The sequence below is a fragment of the Nelusetta ayraudi genome, unplaced genomic scaffold (genome assembly GCF_046127955.1).
Source record: "Nelusetta ayraudi isolate G7.1 ecotype Tasmania unplaced genomic scaffold, CSIRO-AGI_Nayr_v1 ptg000004l, whole genome shotgun sequence".
Classification (NCBI taxonomy): domain Eukaryota; kingdom Metazoa; phylum Chordata; class Actinopteri; order Tetraodontiformes; family Monacanthidae; genus Nelusetta; species Nelusetta ayraudi.
The window spans coordinates 2,940,679-2,955,123 of record NW_027466054.1 but is presented as its reverse complement, the minus strand read 5'-3'; the positions used below and the strand labels follow the sequence as shown (position 1 = coordinate 2,955,123).

At 42.6% G+C, this 14,445-nt stretch overlaps 26 non-coding genes across 26 annotated transcripts; all 26 read right to left on the bottom strand.

The window, feature by feature from the left end:
- Positions 1 to 5,434: 5,434 nt before the first annotated feature.
- Positions 5,435 to 5,517, bottom strand: trnal-cag (transfer RNA leucine (anticodon CAG)). The gene has a single exon. It is a non-coding gene; the product is annotated as a tRNA-Leu (tRNA).
- Positions 5,518 to 6,085: 568 nt separating this feature from the next.
- trnaq-cug (transfer RNA glutamine (anticodon CUG)) lies at positions 6,086 to 6,157 on the bottom strand. Its single transcript has one exon. It is a non-coding gene; the product is annotated as a tRNA-Gln (tRNA).
- A 224-nt stretch (positions 6,158 to 6,381) lies between these two features.
- trnal-cag (transfer RNA leucine (anticodon CAG)) lies at positions 6,382 to 6,464 on the bottom strand. The gene has a single exon. It is a non-coding gene; the product is annotated as a tRNA-Leu (tRNA).
- A 240-nt stretch (positions 6,465 to 6,704) lies between these two features.
- Positions 6,705 to 6,776, bottom strand: trnaq-cug (transfer RNA glutamine (anticodon CUG)). Its single transcript has one exon. It is a non-coding gene; the product is annotated as a tRNA-Gln (tRNA).
- A 202-nt stretch (positions 6,777 to 6,978) lies between these two features.
- Positions 6,979 to 7,061, bottom strand: trnal-cag (transfer RNA leucine (anticodon CAG)). Its single transcript has one exon. It is a non-coding gene; the product is annotated as a tRNA-Leu (tRNA).
- A 240-nt stretch (positions 7,062 to 7,301) lies between these two features.
- Positions 7,302 to 7,373, bottom strand: trnaq-cug (transfer RNA glutamine (anticodon CUG)). The gene has a single exon. It is a non-coding gene; the product is annotated as a tRNA-Gln (tRNA).
- A 776-nt stretch (positions 7,374 to 8,149) lies between these two features.
- trnal-cag (transfer RNA leucine (anticodon CAG)) lies at positions 8,150 to 8,232 on the bottom strand. The gene has a single exon. It is a non-coding gene; the product is annotated as a tRNA-Leu (tRNA).
- A 243-nt stretch (positions 8,233 to 8,475) lies between these two features.
- Positions 8,476 to 8,547, bottom strand: trnaq-cug (transfer RNA glutamine (anticodon CUG)). The gene has a single exon. It is a non-coding gene; the product is annotated as a tRNA-Gln (tRNA).
- Positions 8,548 to 9,097: 550 nt separating this feature from the next.
- trnaq-cug (transfer RNA glutamine (anticodon CUG)) lies at positions 9,098 to 9,169 on the bottom strand. Its single transcript has one exon. It is a non-coding gene; the product is annotated as a tRNA-Gln (tRNA).
- A 240-nt stretch (positions 9,170 to 9,409) lies between these two features.
- On the bottom strand, positions 9,410 to 9,492 carry trnal-cag (transfer RNA leucine (anticodon CAG)). Its single transcript has one exon. It is a non-coding gene; the product is annotated as a tRNA-Leu (tRNA).
- A 240-nt stretch (positions 9,493 to 9,732) lies between these two features.
- On the bottom strand, positions 9,733 to 9,804 carry trnaq-cug (transfer RNA glutamine (anticodon CUG)). Its single transcript has one exon. It is a non-coding gene; the product is annotated as a tRNA-Gln (tRNA).
- A 224-nt stretch (positions 9,805 to 10,028) lies between these two features.
- Positions 10,029 to 10,111, bottom strand: trnal-cag (transfer RNA leucine (anticodon CAG)). The gene has a single exon. It is a non-coding gene; the product is annotated as a tRNA-Leu (tRNA).
- Positions 10,112 to 10,351: 240 nt separating this feature from the next.
- trnaq-cug (transfer RNA glutamine (anticodon CUG)) lies at positions 10,352 to 10,423 on the bottom strand. The gene has a single exon. It is a non-coding gene; the product is annotated as a tRNA-Gln (tRNA).
- A 205-nt stretch (positions 10,424 to 10,628) lies between these two features.
- On the bottom strand, positions 10,629 to 10,711 carry trnal-cag (transfer RNA leucine (anticodon CAG)). Its single transcript has one exon. It is a non-coding gene; the product is annotated as a tRNA-Leu (tRNA).
- A 240-nt stretch (positions 10,712 to 10,951) lies between these two features.
- Positions 10,952 to 11,023, bottom strand: trnaq-cug (transfer RNA glutamine (anticodon CUG)). Its single transcript has one exon. It is a non-coding gene; the product is annotated as a tRNA-Gln (tRNA).
- A 232-nt stretch (positions 11,024 to 11,255) lies between these two features.
- trnal-cag (transfer RNA leucine (anticodon CAG)) lies at positions 11,256 to 11,338 on the bottom strand. Its single transcript has one exon. It is a non-coding gene; the product is annotated as a tRNA-Leu (tRNA).
- A 240-nt stretch (positions 11,339 to 11,578) lies between these two features.
- On the bottom strand, positions 11,579 to 11,650 carry trnaq-cug (transfer RNA glutamine (anticodon CUG)). Its single transcript has one exon. It is a non-coding gene; the product is annotated as a tRNA-Gln (tRNA).
- Positions 11,651 to 11,885: 235 nt separating this feature from the next.
- On the bottom strand, positions 11,886 to 11,968 carry trnal-cag (transfer RNA leucine (anticodon CAG)). The gene has a single exon. It is a non-coding gene; the product is annotated as a tRNA-Leu (tRNA).
- Positions 11,969 to 12,209: 241 nt separating this feature from the next.
- Positions 12,210 to 12,281, bottom strand: trnaq-cug (transfer RNA glutamine (anticodon CUG)). Its single transcript has one exon. It is a non-coding gene; the product is annotated as a tRNA-Gln (tRNA).
- Positions 12,282 to 12,486: 205 nt separating this feature from the next.
- trnal-cag (transfer RNA leucine (anticodon CAG)) lies at positions 12,487 to 12,569 on the bottom strand. Its single transcript has one exon. It is a non-coding gene; the product is annotated as a tRNA-Leu (tRNA).
- A 240-nt stretch (positions 12,570 to 12,809) lies between these two features.
- Positions 12,810 to 12,881, bottom strand: trnaq-cug (transfer RNA glutamine (anticodon CUG)). Its single transcript has one exon. It is a non-coding gene; the product is annotated as a tRNA-Gln (tRNA).
- A 239-nt stretch (positions 12,882 to 13,120) lies between these two features.
- Positions 13,121 to 13,203, bottom strand: trnal-cag (transfer RNA leucine (anticodon CAG)). The gene has a single exon. It is a non-coding gene; the product is annotated as a tRNA-Leu (tRNA).
- Positions 13,204 to 13,444: 241 nt separating this feature from the next.
- On the bottom strand, positions 13,445 to 13,516 carry trnaq-cug (transfer RNA glutamine (anticodon CUG)). Its single transcript has one exon. It is a non-coding gene; the product is annotated as a tRNA-Gln (tRNA).
- A 205-nt stretch (positions 13,517 to 13,721) lies between these two features.
- Positions 13,722 to 13,804, bottom strand: trnal-cag (transfer RNA leucine (anticodon CAG)). The gene has a single exon. It is a non-coding gene; the product is annotated as a tRNA-Leu (tRNA).
- Positions 13,805 to 14,044: 240 nt separating this feature from the next.
- Positions 14,045 to 14,116, bottom strand: trnaq-cug (transfer RNA glutamine (anticodon CUG)). The gene has a single exon. It is a non-coding gene; the product is annotated as a tRNA-Gln (tRNA).
- A 240-nt stretch (positions 14,117 to 14,356) lies between these two features.
- trnal-cag (transfer RNA leucine (anticodon CAG)) lies at positions 14,357 to 14,439 on the bottom strand. The gene has a single exon. It is a non-coding gene; the product is annotated as a tRNA-Leu (tRNA).
- Positions 14,440 to 14,445: the final 6 nt, after the last annotated feature.

Below are 14,445 nucleotides of genomic sequence, written 5' to 3'. Positions count from 1 at the left end.
ATTTAAAGTTACACGAGAGCTTTGCACTTGCATCCCTCAAGGAAGAAAAATATTTTAAAATCGAATCCATTTTATCTTTCCTCAAAAATCCCGACCTGATTAATGAAGATAATCCATTTGCTGCGGGCTGTTTTAATGCAATAACCATTTTATCTGCAGATTACTCTGCAGAATTAGATAGGAGTCGGCTTACTTGGACTGATAATGTTACAATTTAACCAACAAGATGTTGGCTGTAATATTTATTTCCCTCCCTGTGATGTGCACAAGTTGTGCTGTGATGATTAGTTGACTGAAAATATTTTCAACGCCACACAGCTTATTAACATCAGGTTTTTCATCAGTTGGTGGAGCAGTGTAACCATCTAATGTGTCACATCCTCATTAGCTGAGGTAACAATATGCACATACACTAAGGGCCTTTTGACACTCTGCCTGCAGGGGTCAAAGGTCAGACAGCGGATCCACCAATTAAGGACAATCATTCCCAGTCTGGCGTTTATTGTGAGTAACTTGGTTGCGATAGCTTGAAATAAATGCAGGTGAGCTTTTCATGGCTTGTGCATGTTTGCATGCAAATTCCGTGATTGATGTCCAGAAATTGACGGCACATCAAATTACAGAAGAATAAATGGCGCAAGGGTAAAAGATAAACTGTACATAAGACTCCTATAAGATTGTTGATATTTTTCTTTTATCACAGACATAATATAGACATGAAAAGAGCATCTAAATATATTGTGAAAAAATACAGACAATCGTATTTGGTTAATGAAGACGTATATAATTCCATTGAGTTGGTAATTGTTCCTTTCCCTGGCTAAGATCTGAAATAGCAAAGGATGGTCACACGTTCACACGATTCAGGGTGTGACCGAGTCCCAATCAACTGTCCTCAAAGGTCAAAATAGCTCAACTCCAGTTTCACACATATCTTCAGTCGGTGTACGACACCATTACGCCTTAACTGTATTTATGTTCCACAGAGGCACCAAGCAGGAATCAAAAAATGTCACAGCAGAAGAGGAGGAGGAGGATGAGGAAGAGGAGGAAGAAGAGGAGGAGTGCATCAGCGTAGCAATGCTTGACTAACCGCAACCAAGTGAAAATACACAACAGGGAGATAAAGAGGAGCAGAGGGAGTGCAAATAAACGCATGCACTTGCAGCGGGCTAATTGACACAGTCAACTGATGGAAGGTGACCGTCAGAGATGTACGTCACCAAACAGACTGAGCAAATTAACACTGGCAAGGCTGGAGCCAAGTACCCATGAGTGGGAAATCTCTCTGGCTCGAGACCACGGCAGAGGTGCGTTACATTGAGTGAACTGCCCGGAGATTCTCCACGACATAAACAAAAAAAAAAACAGGGATAAAGACCAAAGGCACACCCTGACCAACAACCAGTTGGTCACAGCAGAGTGAAAACAGATCGACAGTGTGAGCAAAATGAGGCAGAAAATACCAACAAAAAACCCACCCGCGACAGGAAACCTGTCGATGAGAGTTCATGCAGAATTAAAATTACCACTGCATCATGCAGACAGCAAAATGCTCACAAATGCACAATTTGCCGGACAACTGCATTTCCGAGCGCACAAACTCGCCCGTAAACACACACACACACACACACACACACACACACACACACACACACACACAGTTGCGAGGGGAAAGTGAGTGCTGTATTAATTCACTACTCACCTAATTAACTCTTTTCTGTAACACATAATTTATAGACTGTAGTGGAGATGCTTTACTGAGGAGCAGGGTAGAGACACAAAGGCAACAACGGAGCAAAACAAGTGGTCCTTTAAATTCCTCCATGATGACTCTCAAGGAAGAGTTATTTCACGAAGCCACTCGAAGCGGTCCGTAGACAGGAAGGGCGGCAGGAACTCGAGTGGCTTGTGTCTGTGTGTGTGTGTATATCTATACTACTGGGTGTGATCTTTCACAGTCAAATCCAGGGAGGCGTCCACATATATTTGGGCCCCGAAACTTAAGAGTCTAGCTGTGGCAAAGCTTCAGAACAGTGTTCCGGTAGAAAAAAAAAAAAAATGGTGGCAGAGCATAAATATGGAGTATCAAATGTGAGGAGAGGGAAAGGATGCAACAGAAATAAACAAAAGGGGGTGATGAGAGTATATAAGGCTGTTTCTATATCTGTCTATCAGTCTGTCTCTACCTGCAAGCTGCACACTGACCACGATGCTAAAAAACCCCTGCCGCACTTTACCCAATTGAACCTTTTTTCATGACCCAGATAAAGCCAACTATTGACTCAGATAAACAGGATGCCAGAAGGAAATCATGAAGAGGAGGAGATAAACTTGCAAATGACAAATGGCCAGTTTGAGATGAAAAACAAATTAGGAGATTGATTTTAAGAAAAAGTATCAGCTTCAGGTCTGAGTAAAATTTGTGCAATAGAAGGTAGGACACTTTAGTTTTACGAAGGTGGGTGTTTGCTGATTGTCCGTGTAAAAGACAGCGAGGCAGCACAGAACTAATGACCGACGGAGCTGCAGATGTAGGGGGGGGGAGGGGGCACGAATCAGTCATTAAATGGCAAACACTATTAATGTCCCTGGGTTGCCCTTAGTGCAACACTTGACATGTAGCTTCAGATAGAGAAAAAAATATTTAATTTAGCTCTGCAAGATATCCATCATCCAAGAGAAAAAGAAAAAGCCAAAGTACCAGAAGCATGAATTTCACTATCCTTAAAAGCAGTGAACACACCGGAGGATGCAAGAGAAATGAATTCACTTAAAGAAAAAAATAGCATGATGGGACATTTGAATTGCCATTTTAAAAAAATGATCAAAAACAAAATCTATAATTGGCACACTGTTACAGCGACCCAAGAATATGAGGATGGTACTAGAAACTGCTGCAAAGCCAGAACAATTTAAACTCACTCGACTTTTAAGGCATATGTTAGTGTGCGTGTGTGTCAATGTGTGTTTTATGTATACGTAAAGCACACACAAATACACACAGACAGACAGATAGACAGACACTAAACGATATTTAACCTACCTAGAGTTATATTTAAGAATCCAGCAAGAGTGTGATGCAAAGAAAATGGGTGTGGAGGGACCAAAAGAGAAGGAGAAGGGGGGAAAAGTCATTTGCAAGGAGTTGATTTTTTTTTGGTGGTTGTCTTTGAAAAAAAAAATTCTTAAAAAAAAAAAAAAAGTCCAACTTCATCAAATAGACTTTAGAGACATAAAGAGGCGTAGGATGGCAATGAATGAGGAGGTGGCAGGAGTTAAGGATGGAATGGAGAGGAGGGAGGAGGAGGGGTGGGTGGGTGTGATATGGTTGGGTGGAAGGAAGGGTGGGAAAAGTGGTGAAGTGGTGGGAAAAGACAAAACGTAAGAAAGAAAAAAAAAGGCAAAGCGCCCACGCTTTTCTCTTTTATCTGACTCCTAAATAGAGGAAATTATACACCAAGTAGATGGAGAAGTAGATGAGCAGGCAGATGACGGAGAGAGAGACTATGTGAAAAGATGAAGCACCTCCCAGCACCGCGATGAGGAATAAGAAAAATATAAAACGGAAAAAAAAATTGAATACTCCAAAGCCCTCCGTTTTTGCTGTGATGGGTGAGACGGAGGAGGGTGGGGGCTGGAAGATGTGCCCCTCACCCCCGCACACACTCTCTCGCGCTCTGTCTCTCTCAGCAACTGGTCAAGTCTTCTTTTATCTTCCGTCCTCCTCACAGCGAGACGCTGCCTCTTCCTCGGACGAGCTGCTCGCCGCTCGCCGACACAGCTGTCAGACACGGCACTCAGGCTGGCTGCATGGCGGGAAGCTGCTGCACAGAGATACCCAGAGTGGAGCTGGAAACACCTCTGGCTGGCAGCGAGAGCGCAAAGCACAACTCCGAGCACACTTACTCACTCACTCACTCACTCGCTCGCTCTCCTCCTCCTCCCACTGAGGGAGGGAGGGGAGGGAGGAAGGGAGGCAGACAGACAGACAGAGAGTGGGTGACAGATAGATGTGGAGGTGGGTCCCTCTGTAGGATTGTGAATTAGATAGATGCTACAGTGCAGAAAGACTGCCGCAACAATTGTCAATAATTCTGTCGTAGAGGGGGGCAATGGCGCCCCCTGTTGTTTCAACTGTGACCACAGATGAGTGTGAAAATGAAGAAAACTCAGCTTCACCCTACAGTGCATAGTGTACTTTGAAATCATCAGCCAGAGGTGGGAAGGAACACAGTACTGACAAGTTCTCTGTTTTGATGTTGTTAACACTCTTGGCCGAACTTCAGAAAGCCCTAGAATCTCAGTAAGGACGCTTCGGAACAACTCAGAATTCTTTTTTTATTTATTTTATTTATTTTATTTTTTTATTTTTTTATTTTTTTTTTGGGGGGGGGGCAGTTTTTAGCAGCAAGTTTGAACAAGTTGAAACCCTAAACGAACACAAATTGCCCTCAGCAACTACCATAAATCAATTGAAAAGACTGAATTTTTACCATTATCAACATAAACACAAATATCATATTGGAAAATAGTAAATCAAACAGAAATCTCAAAACTCTACCAACATAATCACACCCACTGACACAAGTTACGAGCAGTATCTCGGAAGTCCTGTGTGTTCTAATGACTAAACTGAAGTGTGCTCCTTTTATACTGGAGGTTCAGATTGTTTGCTCATCTTGAACAGTTGTGGTGTTGGTGTTGTGTGCAAAAGTGTAGTGCTGTGTGCAAAATATTAAGTTTTGGTACATTGCCACCATGTGATGGACAGGCGTGGAACTGCAACTGGCTTCTGCCAGAACAAATACAATTACTTTGTAAAAGTAATTTCTCTAGGAATCTGTACTTAACTTGAGTATTTCTTCTTCTGACGACATTTTACTTCTACTCCCTATATTTGTCACTGTTCTCTAAAAGATACTTCCACATTCTGCCGGGCAAAAACCTCAAAAAGCTAACTTTGCAGCAATTGTTGAGAAACTTGCTTTATACATTAAGGGTTTGACTTAGGTGGGAAGTGGGATTTGAACCCACAACTTCAGAGGAAACTTCAACCTGAACGCACGGAGTACATTAGACCACTCATTAGATCTCGAGTGCACAGTTAGGAAAAAAGGACCTGCAACCTGTTAAATTCAATGAGGACCGACATTTGGAGATGTCAAGATCATTGAGACAAGACTTGCACACAGTTGGTTGCATTTGTAATGTCAGAAAAAATGTGGGATTTGGCACTGCTCCCTTTCTTCCCAAGGCTCCACCGAGACTTGAACTCGGATCACTGGAGAGAACCCTGGAGTACTGATCATTACACGATGGAACCCTGGAGTACCCATGATTCCAAATTGCATGAAAATAGCCATTTTTGAATGAGTTTGTCGTCACTAATAAACGACACGGCTTTCTCCCCCTGATGATTAGTCAAATAAACTGTCAGAAGTAGGATTCGAACCTACGCCTCCAGCAGAGACTGCGACCTGAACGCAGCGCCTTAGACCGCTCGGCCATCCTCACACAACAGGGCTTTCAAACGTGGAAGAAAAAAAGAATCAATACAACCCAAAACAAAAGCATCCTCTGTAGAGGATCATCATGGGGGACAGTTATTGACAGAACATGTTATTTTAATTGTTCCTTAATAGGCAATTCCACTACCTTGGCAAAACTTAAACAGCTAAGTTTACAGCATGGTGCATTACAGTTGAAGGGTAATGATTGTTAAAGGCTGATTTTTCCCCCTGATGATTGGTCAAATAAACTACCAGGGTGTCAGAAGTGGGATTCGCCTCCAGGAGGGACTGCGACCTGAGTGCAGCACCTTAGACCGCACGGCCATTCTGACACAAGAGTGCTATTAAATTTTGAGGAAAAAAAGAATCAAGACAAAACAAAACAAAAGCATCCTCTGTATTCATTTGATCTCTCGTACAAAGGTAGCATAAAAGAGGCTGCACACCCTTTCCCTTGACTGAACACGCACATTTGGATATGTCATGATCATTGACACAAGAGTTGAACACAGTCGGTTGGATTTTTAATGTCAGAAGAAATGTGGGATTTGGCACTGCTCCCTTTCTTCCCTAGGTTCCACCGAGACTTGAACTCGGATCACTGGATTCAGAGTCCAAAGTGCTGACCATTACACCATGGAACCCTGGAGTACCCATCATTACACCATGGAACCCTGTAGTACTCATCATCATCATGGGAGACAGTCATTGACATAACATGTTATTTTAACTGTTGTTTCATAGGAAATTCCAAATTCTACCTTGGCAAAACGCAAACAGCTAAGTTTGCAGCATGGTTGAGCATTACAGTTGAAGGGTAATCATTGATAAAGGCTGATTTCTCCTCCTGATGATTAGTCAAATAAACTGTCAGAAGTGGGATTCGAACCCACGCCTCCAGCAGAGACTGCGACCTGAACGCAGCGCCTTGGACCCCTCGGCCATTCTGACACAAGAGTGCTATTAAATTTTGAGGAAAAAAAGAATCAACACAAAACAAAACAAAAGCATCCTCTGTATTCATTTGATCTCTTGTACATAGGTAGCATAAAAGAGGCTGCACATCCTTTCCCTTGACTGAACACGCACATTTGGAGATGTCAAGATCATTGAGACAAGAGTTGTACACAGTCGGTTGGATTTTTAATGTCAGAAAAAATGTGGGATTTGGCACTGCTCCCTTTCTTCCCAAGGTTCCACCGAGACTTGAACTCGGATCACTGGATTCAGAGTCCAAAGTGCTGACCATTACACCATGGAACCCTGTAGTACTCATCATCATCATGGGAGACAGTCATTGACATAACATGTTATTTTAACTATTGTTTAATAGGAAATTCAAAATTCTACTTTGGCAAACAGCTAAGTTTGCAGCATCATTGAGAATGGTGCCTTACAGTTGAAGGGTAATCATTGTTAAAGGCCGATTTTTCCCCCTGATGATTGGTCAAATAAACTACCAGGCTGTCAGAAGTGGGATTCAAACCCACGCCTCCAGCAGAGACTGCGACCTGAACGCAGCGCCTTAGACCACTCGGCCATTCTGACACAAGAGTGCTATTAAATTTTGAGGAAAAAAAGAATCAACACAAAACAAAACAAAAGCATCCTCTGTATTCATTTGATCTGTTGTACATAGGTAGCATAAAAGAGGCTGCACATCCTTTCCCTTGACTGAACACGCACATTTGGAGATGTCAAGATCATTGAGACAAGAGTTGTACACAGTCGGTTGGATTTTTAATGTCAGAAAAAATGTGGGATTTGGCACTGCTCCCTTTCTTCCCAAGGTTCCACCGAGACTTGAACTCGGATCACTGGATTCAGAGTCCAACGTGCTGACCATTACACCATGGAACCCTGCAGTACTCATCATCATCATGGGGGACAGTTATTGACAGAACATGTTATTTTAATTGTTCCTTAATAGGCAATTCCACTACCTTGGCAAAACGTAAACAGCTAAGTTTACAGCATGGTGCATTACAGTTGAAGGGTAATGATTGTTAAAGGATGATTTTCCCCCCTGATGATTGGTCAAATAAACTACCAGGCTGTCAGAAGTGGGATTCGCCTCCAGGAGGGACTGCGACCTGAACGCAGCGCCTTAGACCGCACGGCCATTCTGACACAAGAGTGCTATTAAATTTTGAGGAAAAAAAGAATCAAGACAAAACAAAACAAAAGCATCCTCTGTATTCATTTGATCTCTCGTACAAAGGTAGCATAAAAGAGGCTGCACACCCTTTCCCTTGACTGAACACGCACATTTGGATATGTCATGATCATTGACACAAGAGTTGAACACAGTCGGTTGGATTTTTAATGTCAGAAAAAATGTGAGATTTGGCACTGCTCCCTTTCTTCCCAAGGTTCCACCGAGACTTGAACTCGGATCACTGGACACAGAGTGCAAAGTGCTGACCATTACACCATAGAACCCTGGAGTACTCATCATCATCATGGGAGACAGTCATTGACGTAACATATTATTTTAACTGTTGTTTCATAGGAAATTCAAAATTCTACCTTGGCAAAACGCAAACAGCTAAGTTTGCAGCATGGTTGAGCATTACAGTTGAAGGGTAATCATTGTTAAAGGCTGATTTCTCCCCCTGATGATTAGTCAAATAAACTGTCAGAAGTGGGATTCGAACCCACGCCTCCAGCAGAGACTTCGACCTGAACGCAGCGCCTTAGACCACTCGGCCATTCTGACACAACAGGGCTTTTAAACATGGAAGAAAAAAAGAATCAATACAAAACAAAACAAACGCATCCTCTGTATTCATTTGATCTCTCATACAAAGGTAGCATAAAAGAGGCTGCACACCCTTTCCCTTGACTGAACACGCACATTTGGAGATGTCAAGATCATTGAGACAAGAGTTGTACACAGTCGGTTGGATTTTTAATGTCAGAAAAAATGTGGGATTTGGCACTGCTCCCCCCTTTCTTCCCAAGGTTCCACCGAGACTTGAACTCGGATCACTGGATTCAGAGTCCAAAGTGCTGACCATTACACCATGGAACCCTGGAGTACCCATCATTACACCATGGAACCCTGTAGTACTCATCATCATCATGGGAGACAGTCATTGACATAACATGTTATTTTAACTGTTCTTTAATAGGAAATTCCAAATTCTACCTTGGCAAAACGCAAACAGCTAAGTTTGCAGCATCATTGAGAATGTTGCATTACAGTTGAAGGGTAATCATTGTTAAAGGCCGATTTCTCCCCCTGATGATTTGTCAAATAAACTACCAGGCTGTCAGAAGTGGGATTCAGCCTCCAGGAGAGATTTTGACCTGAACGCAGCGCCTTAGACCACTTGGCCATTCTGACACAAAAGGGCTTTTAAACTTTGAGGAAAAAAAGAATCAACCCAAAACAAACGCATCCTCTGTATTCATTTGATCTCTCGTACAAAGGTAGCATAAAAGAGGCTGCACACCCTTTCCCTTGACTGAACACGCACATTTGGAGATGTCAAGATCATTGAGACAAGAGTTGTACACAGTCGGTTGGATTTTTAATGTCAGAAAAAATGTGGGATTTGGCACTGCTCCCTTTCTTCCCAAGGTTCCACCGAGACTTGAACTCGGATCACTGGATTCAGAGTCCAAAGTGCTGACCATTACACCATGGAACCCTGGAGTACCCATCATTACACCATGGAACCCTGTAGTACTCATCATCATCATGGGAGACAGTCATTGACATAACATGTTATTTTAACTATTGTTTAATAGGAAATTCAAAATTCTACCTTGGCAAACTGCAAACAGCTAAGTTTGCAGCATCATTGAGAATGGTGCATTACAGTTAAAGGGTAATCATTGTTAAAGGCCGATTTTTTCCCCCTGATGATTTGTCAAATAAACTACCAGGGTCTCAGAAGTGGGATTCGAACCCACGCCTCCAGCAGAGACTGCGACCTGAACGCAGCGCCTTAGACCGCTCGGCCATTCTGACACAACAGGGCTTTTAAACGTGGAAGAAAAAAAGAATCAATACAAAACAAAACAAAAGCATCCTCTGTATTCATTTGATCTCTCGTACAAAGGTAGCATAAAAGAGGCTGCACACCCTTTCCCTTGACTGAACACGCACATTTGGAGATGTCAAGATCATTGAGACAAGGGTTGCACACAGTCGGTTGGATTTTTAATGTCAGAAAAAATGTGGGATTTGGCACTGCTCCCTTTCTTCCCAAGGTTCCACCGAGACTTGAACTCGGATCACTGGATTCAGAGTCCAAAGTGCTGACCATTACACCATGGAACCCTGGAGTACCCATCATTACACCATGGAACCCTGTAGTACTCATCATCATCATGGGAGACAGTCATTGACATAACATGTTAATTTAACTGTTGTTTCATAGGAAATTCCAAATTCTACCTTGGCAAAACGGAAACAGCTAAGTTTGCAGCATGGTTGAGCATTACAGTTGAAGGGTAATCATTGTTAAAGGCTGATTTCTCCCCCTGATGATTGGTCAAATAAACTGTCAGAATTGGGATTCGAACCCACGCCTCCAGCAGAGACTTCGACCTGAACGCAGCGCCTTAGACCGCTCGGCCATTCTGACACAAGAGTGCTATTAAATTTTGAGGAAAAAAAGAATCAACACAAAACAAAACAAAAGCATACTGTGTATTCATTTGATCTCTCATACAAAGGTAGCATAAAAGAGGCTGCACACCCTTTCCCTTGACTGAACACGCACATTTGGAGATGTCAAGATCATTGAGACAAGGGTTGCACACAGTTGGTTGGATTTTTAATGTCAGAAAAAATGTGGGATTTGGCACTGCTCCCTTTCTTCCCAAGGTTCCACCGAGACTTGAACTCGGATCACTGGATTCAGAGTCCAAAGTGCTGACCATTACACCATGGAACCCTGTAGTACTCATCATCATCATCATGGGAGACATTCATTGACATAACATGTTATTTTAACTATTGTTTAATAGGAAATTCAAAATTCTACCTTGGCAAACTGCAAAGTTTGCAGCATCATTGAGAATGGTGCATTACAGTTGAAGGGTAATGATTGTTAAAGTCCGATTTTTCCCCCTGATGATTGGTCAAATAAACTACCAGGCTGTCAGAAGTGGGATTCGAACCCACGCCTCCAGGAGAGACTGCGACCTGAACGCAGCGCCTTAGACCGCTCGGCCATTCTGACACAAGAGTGCTATTAAATTTTGAGGAAAAAAAGAATCAACACAAAACAAAACAAAAGCATCCACTGTATTCATTTGATCTCTCATACAAAGGTAGCATAAAAGAGGCTGCACAACCTTTCCCTTGACTGAACACGCACATTTGGAGATGTCAAGATCATTGAGACAAGGGTTGCACACAGTCGGTTGGATTTTTAATGTCAGAAGAAATGTGGGATTTGGCACTGCTCCCTTTCTTCCCAAGGTTCCACCGAGACTTGAACTCGGATCACTGGATTCAGAGTCCAAAGTGCTGACCATTACACCATGGAACCCTGGAGTACCCATCATTACACCATGGAACCCTGTAGTACTCATCATCATCATGGGAGACAGTCATTGACATAACATGTTATTTTAACTATTGTTTAATAGGAAATTCAAAATTCTACCTTGGCAAACAGCTAAGTTTGCAGCATCATTGAGAATGGTGTGTTACAGTTGAAGGGTAATCATTGTTAAAGGCTGATTTTTCCCCCTCATGATTGGTCAAATAAACTACCAGGCTGTCAGAAGTGGGATTCGAACCCACGCCTCCAGCAGAGACTGCGACCTGAACGCAGCGCCTTAGACCGCTCGGCCATTCTGACACAACAATGCTATTAAATTTTGAGGAAAAAAAGAATCAACACAAAACAAAACAAAAGCATCCTCTGTATTCATTTGATCTCTCGTACAAAGGTAGCATAAAAGAGGCTGCACACCCTTTCCCTTGACTGAACACGCACATTTGGAGATGTCAAGATCATTGAGACAAGGGTTGCACACAGTCGGTTGGATTTTTAATGTCAGAAGAAATGTGGGATTTGGCACTGCTCCCTTTCTTCCCAAGGTTCCACCGAGACTTGAACTCGGATCACTGGATTCAGAGTCCAAAGTGCTGACCATTACACCATGGAACCCTGGAGTACCCATCATTACACCATGGAACCCTGTAGTACTCATCATCATCATCATGGGAGACAGTCATTGACATAACATGTTATTTTAACTATTGTTTAATAGGAAATTCTAAATTCTACCTTGGCAAACAGCTAAGTTTGCAGCATCATTGAGAATGGTGCGTGACAGTTGAAGGGTAATCATTGTTAAAGGCCGATTTTTCCCCCTGATGATTGGTCAAATAAACTACCAGGGTGTCAGAAGTGGGATTCGAACCCACGCCTCCGGGAGAGACTGCAACCTGAACGCAGCGCCTTAGAACGCTCGGCCATTCTGACACAAGAGTGCTATTAAATTTTGAGGAAAAAAAGAATCAACACAAAACAAAACAAAAGCACAGTGTGTATTCATTTGATCTCTCATACAAAGGTAGCATAAAAGAGGCTGCACAACCTTTTTCCTTGACTGAACACGCACATTTAGAGATGTCAAGATCATTGAGACAAGGGTTGCACACAGTCGGTTGGATTTTTAATGTCAGAAAAAATGTGGGATTTGGCACTGCTCCCTTTCTTCCCAAGGTTCCACCGAGACTTGAACTCGGATCACTGGATTCAGAGTCCAAAGTGCTGACCATTACACCATGGAACCCTGTAGTACTCATCATCATCATCATGGGAGACAGTCATTGACATAACATGTTATTTTAACTATTGTTTAATAGGAAATTCAAAATTCTACCTTGGCAAACACCTAAGTTTGCAGCATCATTGAGAATGGTGCATTACAGTTGAAGGGTAATGATTGTTAATGGCCGATTTTTCCCCCTCATGATTGGTCAAATAAACTACCAGGCTGTCAGAAGTGGGATTCGAACCCACGCCTTCAGCAGAGACTGCGACCTGAACGCAGCGCCTTAGACCGCTCGGCCATTCTGACACAACAGTGCTATTAAATTTTGAGGAAAAAAAGAATCAATACAAAACAAAACAAAAGCATCCTCTGTATTCATTTGATCTCTCGTACAAAGGTAGCATAAAAGAGGCTGCACACCCTTTCCCTTGACTGAACACGCACATTTGGAGATGTCAAGATCATTGAGACAAGAGTTGTACACAGTCGGTTGGATTTTTAATGTCAGAAAAAATGTGGGATTTGGCACTGCTCCCTTTCTTCCCAAGGTTCCACCGAGACTTGAACTCGGATCACTGGATTCAGAGTTCAAAGTGCTGACCATTACACCATGGAACCCTGGAGTACCCATCATTACACCATGGAACCCTGTAGTACTCATCATCATCATGGGAGACAGTCATTGACATAACATGTTATTTTAACTATTGTTTAATAGGAAATTCAAAATTCTACCTTGGCAAACTGCAAACAGCTAAGTTTGCAGCATCATTGAGAATGGTGCATTACAGTTAAAGGGTAATCATTGTTAAAGGCCGATTTTTCCCCCTGATGATTGGTCAAATAAACTACCAGGGTGTCAGAAGTGGGATTCGAACCCACGCCTCCGGGAGAGACTGCAACCTGAACGCAGCGCCTTAGAACGCTCGGCCATTCTGACACAAGAGTGCTATTAAATTTTGAGGAAAAAAAGAATCAACACAAAACAAAACAAAAGCACAGTGTGTATTCATTTGATCTCTCATACAAAGGTAGCATAAAAGAGGCTGCACAACCTTTTTCCTTGACTGAACACGCACATTTAGAGATGTCAAGATCATTGAGACAAGGGTTGCACACAGTCGGTTGGATTTTTAATGTCAGAAAAAATGTGGGATTTGGCACTGCTCCCTTTCTTCCCAAGGTTCCACCGAGACTTGAACTCGGATCACTGGATTCAGAGTCCAAAGTGCTGACCATTACACCATGGAACCCTGTAGTACTCATCATCATCATCATGGGAGACAGTCATTGACATAACATGTTATTTTAACTATTGTTTAATAGGAAATTCAAAATTCTACCTTGGCAAACAGCTAAGTTTGCAGCATCATTGAGAATGGTGCATTACAGTTGAAGGGTAATGATTGTTAATGGCCGATTTTTCCCCCTCATGATTGGTCAAATAAACTACCAGGCTGTCAGAAGTGGGATTCGAACCCACGCCTTCAGCAGAGACTGCGACCTGAACGCAGCGCCTTAGACCGCTCGGCCATTCTGACACAACAGTGCTATTACATTTTGAGGAAAAAAAGAATCAATACAAAACAAAACAAAAGCATCCTCTGTATTCATTTGATCTCTCGTACAAAGGTAGCATAAAAGCGGCTGCACACCCTTTCCCTTGACTGAACACGCACATTTGGAGATGTCAAGATCATTGAGACAAGAGTTGTACACAGTCGGTTGGATTTTTAATGTCAGAAAAAATGTGGGATTTGGCACTGCTCCCTTTCTTCCCAAGGTTCCACCGAGACTTGAACTCGGATCACTGGATTCAGAGTTCAAAGTGCTGACCATTACACCATGGAACCCTGGAGTACCCATCATTACACCATGGAACCCTGTAGTACTCATCATCATCATGGGAGACAGTCATTGACATAACATGTTATTTTAACTATTGTTTAATAGGAAATTCAAAATTCTACCTTGGCAAACTGCAAACAGCTAAGTTTGCAGCATCATTGAGAATGGTGCATTACAGTTAAAGGGTAATCATTGTTAAAGGCCGATTTTTTCCCCCTGATGATTTGTCAAATAAACTACCAGGGTCTCAGAAGTGGGATTCGAACCCACGCCTCCAGCAGAGACTGCGACCTGAACGCAGCGCCTTAGACCGCTCGGCCATTCTGACACAACA